We start from the raw sequence: 9,169 nt of genomic DNA, 5'->3' as shown, positions 1-9,169 counted from the left end.
GACAAACATGACACGCCCCAAAAAGTGAGGTCATGGGAAAATGATAAAAGCGACATTTTTATTGATAACATTAATAAAGATAAAATAAATTATATTGTTAACGAATTAGAAGCGTTGCAACAAACGAATAATATTAACAATATAAATGATATTGTCCATGAAATAGGACAGTTATTCCATGACAGTGCAAATGCTAGTTTTAGCACTCGCCAAGCTACAATAAAGAAATGTTTAAACAAAGATAAAGCTTGGTACAATAAGGAATGTATAAATTCACGGAAAAGATTCCATAGAGCTATTTTTGTACAAATTACATAAAACTGAAGTTCATAGAAATAATCTTAAAGATAAAAGCAAGAGTTATAAAAACGCATTGTCTAAAACTTATAAAGGTTATCAAAAGGCAAATGCAGATAAATTGAAGAAAATGAGTAAATCTAATCCAAAACAATTTTGGAAATTTTTGAGCTCTTACAAATCTAATAGTTGTAACGCAACACTAGGCGAAATGTATGATTATTTTAAAAATATCAACAGTGATTCAAATGCTCATGGAGATGGCGAAGGTAATGAACAAAACATAAATAATACAAATGCAAATATAAACATTGATGACAATATGCTTAACGATGAAATTTCCTTTCAAGAAATAGAAATGGCAATTAAGAAACTGAAAAATAGCAAAGCGTCAGGTGCAGACAAAATTGTAAATGAATATTTGAAATATTCTTTCGATCTTATGAAAGATATGTATCATAAATTGTTCAATATTGTGTTAAGCACAGGCATTATTCCAGATGATTGGACTGTTGGTGTCATTAATCCTATATATAAGAATAAAGGAGACGTGTCTGACCCGGCCAATTATCGCCAAATAACGCTGCTTAGTTGCTTCGGGAAGTTATTTACATTGATACTTAATAATAGACTTTTGAAATTTGTTGAAAAACATGATCTGATAAGTAAATTCCAAGCTGGTTTCAGACCTACGTTCTCGACAGTTGATAATATGTTCGTATTAAAAATGCTTATAGATTATCTGCATGTCTCACGCAAAAAGCTATTCTATGCGTGCATAGATCTGAAAGCTGCATTTGATTCTATTAATAGAAGTTTGCTATGGTTAAAATTAGAGAACTATTGTATCATGGAAAGTTTTTTAATGTTGTAAAAAATATGAACGAAAAGGCCAAAAGTTGTGTTCGAGTAAACGGAACATGCTCGGACTACTTCCCATGTTGTATAGGGGTCAGAAAAGGAGAAAGTTTATCACCCTTTTTGTTTTCGTTTTTTGTAAATGATCTACATGACTATTTTCAAAATAGCACAGTTGTTAATGGCTTGATTATTACAAAACACGACGATGATCAAAGATTAATAGATTTCTTAAAATTGTTTGTACTGCTGTATGCTGACGATACAATTATCATTTCAGAAAGTGCTGACGATTTACAAAATGCTCTACATGTATACGAAAATTACAGTCAATACTTCAAAAACCAAAATTCTTATTTTTTCCAGAGGTAGATTGCCTAGATACGAGTTCACTCTTTGTAATGGTAATATTGATGTAGTGTCTGAATATAAATATCTAGGAGTGATATTTAGTAGAAGTGGTTTCTTTTGTAAAGCTAAAGAACATATTGCAAATCAAGCAACAAATGCCATGTTTAGTCTATTAAAAAAAGCAAAAACATTATGTCTATCTATTGACCTACAGATTGATTTGTTTAAGAAAATTGTAAAACCAATTTTATTATATGGATGTGAAGTGTGGGGCTACGGAAATAATCATATTTTAGAAAAAGTACAGTTGAAATTTTTGAAGTATGTACTAAATATTAAAAGCAGTACATCAAACTGTATGGTATATGGCGAAACCGGTGTAAAGCCATTGCAAATAGATATTGATACTCAAATGATCAGTTATTGGTCAAAGCTTATAGCCCCACACTGTACAAAACTTCCAGTATCTGTTTATTATGTTATGCTAAGTAGATATATGTATGACAATAGAATTAGAAACAATGAATTTCAATGGAAAAAAACATATACGAAACATATTTATTAAATGTGGTATGAATAATATTTGGGAAAGTCATGAGTTCCCAAACATATTATGGCTTAAAAGATCCGTTCAAATGAAATTATCTGATCTTTTCAAAAACGAGTGGTATTCTACTTTAAACACGTCAAGAAAATGTTGTAGCTATAGACTGTTTAATTAAGAGAATTTTGAATTAGAAGAATATTTAGTTAAAACACCTGCTAAGTTTTTAAAATATTTAATAAAATTCAGAACAAGAAATAATAGACTATTGAAGTAGGAAGCTGGAACAATATAGAACTGAATGATAGAAAATGCGAACTTTGTGATAAAAACATTATTGGTGATGAATTTCATTATTTATTAGAATGTAGCTATTTTGCCGAATATAGAATAAGATTTATTGACAGACAATTATACCGATATCCTAATGTTTTGAAATATAAAGATATTATGAATATCAATCCCAATGATAATATAAAATTCATAAAATTATGTAAATTCCTCAAGTGTATTGTTAACAAATTTAGTATAAGAATGTAACACTATGTTCTCCTCCACATATATTTATATATGTTTGATATTAAAGTTTCAATAACATAAAAAATACTCATATTTAGAAAATCTGTATTATTATGTCCAATATATTTTGTAATGCCTCATTATGTTATATTGTATATATGTACCCATGCTCTTTTTGTCATGTACTTATGCAATGAGTGATGTTAAATAAACTTGGAAACTTGGAAACTTGGGGAATTATCATCCCAAACATTCCTTAAACTAGGCCTTTCAAGGCATGATAATCCCCTACTGTGCATCTCCTGCTAATTGCACTGGTGTCACAGTAGGGACCATTTTCCTGTGTATTCGTTTATTGGCTCAGGGCCATTTAGGGTCCATTTTTATAATAAAATATCCCAAACTGCACAGCAGGATACTCAGATTGGAGATCTGATAAGACAATTAGGCAATAAGATTAAGATCAATTAACAGAGGTTGTGTACAAATACACTTTTTTTTGGAGGGGGTGGGGGGGGGTCACTTATAGAAGGCTTAAACTATGCCTTTAAGGAATTTCCTGTTTATTTGTCTAATGGCTCAGGGCCATTTAGGGTCCATTTCTATAATAAAACCTCCAAAACTGCACAGCAGGATACTCAGATCAGAGATCTGATAAGACGGCACAAGGCAATTAGATTAAGATCAATACACAGAGGTTGTGTACAATACACGTTTATTATTATTATTATTATTATTATTATTATTATTATTTATTTATTTATTTATTTATTTGTTTTTATTTATCTTTTTGTGTGTGTGTGTGGGGGGGGGGGTCACTTATAGAAGTTATTAAACTAGGCCTTTAACGAGTTTAGCTTGATCTGAGTACGACACGCCCACCTACCACCCCATATAGGTCTGGTACTCACTAGAGTGTTGTAGATGGGGTACTGCCAAGTAATTGTTATATGGTACACGCTCTACTCACTAGAGTGAAGTAGGTGGAGTACTGCCCAGTATTTGTTGTATAGTACACGCCCACCAACCACCCATATATGAATGGTACTCACTAGAGTGAAGTAGGTGGAGTACTACCTATAGTAACTGTTGTATGGTACACGCGTACCTACCACCCAATAAAGTATGGTACTCACTAGAGTGAATTAGGTGGAGTACTGCCTAGTAATTTTTGTATGGTACACGCCCACCTACCATCCCATATAGGTCTGGTACTCAATAGAGAGAAGTAGGTGGATTACTGCCAAGTAATTGTTGTATGGTACCCAACCACCTACAATAAAAGGTATGGTACTCACTAGAGTGAAGTTGGTGGGATACTGCCTAGGAGTTGTTGTATGGTCATGATACGCTCATCTACTACACTATATAGGTCTGGTACACACCTGAGTGAAGAAGGTGGGGTACTGCCTAGTAATTGTTGTTTGGTACACGCCCACCTACCACCCTATATAAGTATGGTACTCACTAGAGTGAAGTATGGAAGGAACTGCCTAGTAATTGCTGTATGGTACACGACAACTTACCACCCCATATAGGTCTGGTACTCACTAGAGTGAAGTCGGTGGATTTCTGCCTAGTAATCTTGTATTGTACACGCCCTCCTACCACCCTATATGCGTATGGTACTCTCTAGAGTGAATTTAAGAAGCTTGGGTACTGCCTGGTAATCGTTGTATTGTATCACCCCATATAGGTCTGGTACTCACTATAGTAAAGTAGGAAGGGTACTCCTTAGTAAATGCTGTATGGTACACGCCCACCAACCACCCATATAGGTATGGTACACACTAGAGTGAAGTAGAAGGGGTACTGCCTAGTAATTGCTGTATGGTACACGCCCACCTACCACCCCATATAAGTATGGTACTCAGGGTTCTCAATAATTTTCGGTTGAACCGTCACAAATAGAAAAGTAACCGAACAGCTACTACTTATTCTACTTAAAATTTATTTATTTTTCCAGATTAGAACCGGCCCAATTGCCATTTGAACCGTCCATTTTAGCCGGCAGCCGGTTCATATTGAGAACACTGGGTACTCACTAGAGTGAGTAGACCGTCTCCGTGGCCTAGTGGTTAAGGCGTCCGCCTACGGAGCGGGAGGTCGTGGGTTCGATCCCGGGCCGCGTCATACCGAATGACGTTAAAAGTTGATACAAGTAGCTACCTTGCCTGGCGATCAGCATTTAAAGGGTAGTGCTTGGAAAAGTGGTGTACTCAGTACTGGTTCAACCCAGGAAAGTTGTATCCCGTGTACTTCTATGTCATGTCACTTATGGCATTTAAACACAATTTAAATCGTGATGGCGTCACGACAGGGTCAAGCCATATGGGCGCGGGCAGACCTTGATAAACTCAAATAAACAAACAGTGAAGTAGGTGGACAACTGCCTAGTAATTGTTGAATTGGACACGCTCACCTACCACCCCATATAGGTCACCATTCTGTGTCAATTCGTATTTTCGTTTTAAGGGACTGTACACCATATTGGCACCAGAAAAAGTTTTTTTCTGTAACGAATCTCAGGACAATTATTTAATAAAGTGTAATACTCTTTGATATCATATAGTTGTAAAAAAATACCAATATGAAAAATAATCGAGTCCGAGCCCGGGTTCGAACCGATGTCGCCAAAATTGCAGTGTCGTATCCACTGTGCTACGAAGGCTTACCCTAAACGGGTGGAATATTTAAGCTATATACCTAACTTGGTAATATCACGTGATAACATCGACTAGCCAATCACGCATAAGGAATGAATTCTACTAGGTAGACATACCTAGTAATATTTTTTAATGGAAAAATACGGAAAATAACTGCGAAATATTAATTAATTGTAAACTATGTGGTACTTCAGCTAGTAAGTTTCAATGCATCGTACACATCCATACCAAGTTTATGTCACTTTTCGACAATTTTCTTCTTTTTTTCGCTATTTCATCATACGGAGTACAGCCCCTTTAACGCACCACATAATTGGCCCAAAATCGAACTTGAACAAACTCCGTTTTCTAGCTGAGTCTGGTACTCACTAGAATGAAGTAGGCGGAGTACATAACAGTAAAATACATACAATTTTAATTATATTAACTTTAACGCTCAATTTTTGAGTTTCAAATTATATAGGCACAATAATTTAAATGTTTGCAACATAAAACATATTTTGCAATTTTGCGGGTAACTATTGACCCTTCTCATAGTGATGAAACGATTATCGAGTACAATCGATAAATCGTCGCTGACAATGCTTTGTCGGCGACAATCGATAGTGGTTGTCAAAAATCGATGTCGCTAATGTTACTTCCGGTGACTACGTATTTTTGTTGTGGTAAAAGTCGAGTAAATCTCAATTTTTGTTTCCGGTAAATTCTCGTTGAAGTCTTTTTAACATGGGGGGTCAATCTCTTACACAAATGTGATGAATGTTAACACTTATGCTTAAAAACCTACAAACTTTTCCAAAATTACAATTGTTTTTAATTGTTTATATTTTTGATCAAACCTTCTTTAATAACCTGTTTCTATGGTGTAGTGTGTCCGGTCTTACCTGCAAATACCGTTGATCCCGGCTCGATGCATTCTGTTTTTAAATCGTTTTTTTTTTTATATCGTTTGTACTAATTTACTTTTTATGTGAAAGTTTTATGAAATTAAGATTTTCTAATGAAATATTCAATATAACACTTTATTGAATGTTAAGCTGGTTCACAAATATTTAATATGTTTTTACATGGATAACATGCTAAGATAACTTACTTGATGCGGTGTGCATCATTTTGCAATTAATGTGCAATTATTAAGCATGTGTTGTGTTGTTATGTCTTTTCATTTAGTTATTAAAGAAAGAAAAGGTTATGAAAATTTACTTACTGTTGCAAATGGCATGACTATAGCATCACACTTACTGATTCCAGATTTAATCATTTAAATAATCATGATGATACTATGTATAAAGAATGTATTGCTTACTGATATTATGAACTTTCGATTATTGTCCGTTAGTAAATCGAAATGCTTGGTCCGATTCGATTCGATTATCGATAGCAAATGGAGTCCGATTTTCAAACATTACCTTCTCGATCATATATACTTTAAATTAAATCAGTTAGCCTTCAAATTCAGTTTACATGTGTATATCTATATGGTTATGCCTTTGTCGAGGAAACTATGATCGAATATCTCATTAACAGCTTTTTCTATTAATTATTACGCAAATACATGGATCGAACAACTTGAGAATAAACTTCCATTCTTAATTTTAATTATTGTCATAAAATTCATTTCCTTACATTGTTACATTTCATAGTGAAAAGGAAACTATATTTATACAAAGCAACATTTCTAATGATGGCTGGCTCTCACAGTTGGCCAAAAAAGGAAGAACTATTGATTCATTTTTCCCGTTGTAGGGTAAAACACAGACCGTAGCCCAAAGTAAACTGATTTTCGAGCTTCAAGTGCTCAATGGTTTTACAAACAGTAACTTTGTGTCTTACACAAGAACAGAGCTTGGTCTGGTTAAACATTTCTTGTAAAAGATTATATAACGTACTTCAATTTAGCAGAAACTTCGCTAGTAGATGCTTTATAGACAATTAGCTAAACTCATGAGAAACGGAAGTTCAAACAGATGTGTAATTTGAAACGCTTAAAATCATGCTGTACTGTACCGTTACAACCGGTCCTGCTAAAATCAACTTTCTGTTGAGCTAAGTACTAAGAGCTTCTTAATTAGAACTAATAGGTGGTATTCTGAACCAGTAAAACGCGACTATGATTTTTATTTTTTGTAAAATTAACCTCATTTTTGCAAACGATGGAGGGCCAACTTCGTGTTAGAACTCAGTACATCTTCAATTAAACTCTCTTATAATATAAAAAAGTCACAGGTCCCAGCTAGATTAATACTAATGTATCTCACCTAATATCGTGAAGTCCTAAATAGATCTTATTCTACAAAAGTTAACAGTCAGTTGCGCACGTCTGTTCGCCTCGCCGTCCAACTCAGTAACACCGATGTTTTACCCTAGCACCGGTGCACTCAACAGTTCCCGCTCGGGAACCGTCACGCTTATCACCCCGGTGGAGCACTCCACAGTCCCTGCTGAGGAACAACCACTACACTCCCCCCCCCCATTTTAAAAAAGAAGTGTTACCTTGTATTCCGTAGCCGGTGATACCAGAATGCTCCACGACTCACTGCTGGGCCGTCATGATAGTTGCTGTACCATCATGATCCTCTCGCCTCCCCTCACCCAGCTTGAGAAGAGGCAACGCCACGCCCTACTGTGGGGCGCATACAGCCGCTTGCCATTGGCGCAAGCTAACTGTAGAACCTCCTGCCAGGACTCCGTCCTGTACCGCGCCACGGCATTGGCCATGGTTTCCAGATGTAGTGGGCTCCCCAACTTAGCCCCTTTCGCTTTGAAAAATGGAGAGTCGGTCTCAAGCAGCAGCCGACTCGGATCCAAGGTCCGTAGTGCCTCCTTAGCTGCCTCTGAGCAACTGGCAATCAAACTTGTGTACCCGAAGCACACATTGGGGAACTCCGTCACCCATAAATCCACGGTTTCCCGATCACCCGTAAAACAATGCAGATGGATACGTTGGCTTGGCTGTACCCTTCCCTTAAGCATATACAACAGCTGCCACAGGTTGTCCTCCTGTTCCCTCGCCCTTGCATGCAACACCAGAACTTGGTCCCCCCGTAATTTAGATAATGTCCTGTCAAGAACTCTATGTTGCACATTCCACTTTTTCGGCGGCACAGTATAATCCGACCCCACTTCTCCGAGTGCACGTACCCCTGGCAAAGCCAAACACCTTTCAAAGTTAATCCAATCTTCCTCCGAAATACCAAAGGTTGATTTAGGGTGAATCCCTATTGCAGTCCATATGCCCCTGTCCATAAGTGCAGTAGTTAAGTCTGCACTTGGGTAAGACTTCGGGTCGCAGAACACGGCCACGCCCCCCTCCAGCTGAATAGCAAAGTCACTATCACTGGGCTGACACTCTAGCACGGTAGAAATGTCCATTACGGGAAGACGCGCCCTACTAGCCATACTGTCTAAATGAAAATGGCTGTCCCACCCAATGGGTTTCTCCAACTCCGTCACTCCCCTGAATTCCTCTCTAAGGGACGCAGTCCTCTCACCACCCAGGAGATCACACAGCACTAGCTGCGCTCTCCAATGAACCAACGCCGCGAGAGAAGTAAGCGGAAACACATCACACGTATCCGGAGCAGATATCCCCAAGATCTTTCGCACCCCATCAACGCACTGGCGTTGACGCTGATTGAACATAAATGATGGACACGGTCCTATGGACATATTCACCATTCTCATGGTCCTTTCTAAGTCACTGGACCCAATCAACATCCGGGCCATCACATTCAGCGCAGTCACTTGAATTGCGGAAACCTCTTCATTCATGTGCTGATTTTCATTGAAGATACCCGGCGCAAGATCCTGAAATGCATGGGCACGAGACAACTGGACATCACAGTTTGATACCACACAAAGTCCTTGCCGGCTTTTCTTCGCAGGACGCTGGTACCTTGAAGGAGAACGGCTCTCATAATGTCTCTTTCCATAA

The sequence above is a fragment of the Mya arenaria genome, chromosome 8 (genome assembly GCF_026914265.1).
Source record: "Mya arenaria isolate MELC-2E11 chromosome 8, ASM2691426v1".
Classification (NCBI taxonomy): Eukaryota; Metazoa; Mollusca; class Bivalvia; order Myida; family Myidae; genus Mya; species Mya arenaria.
This window is presented reverse-complemented; position numbering follows the sequence as displayed.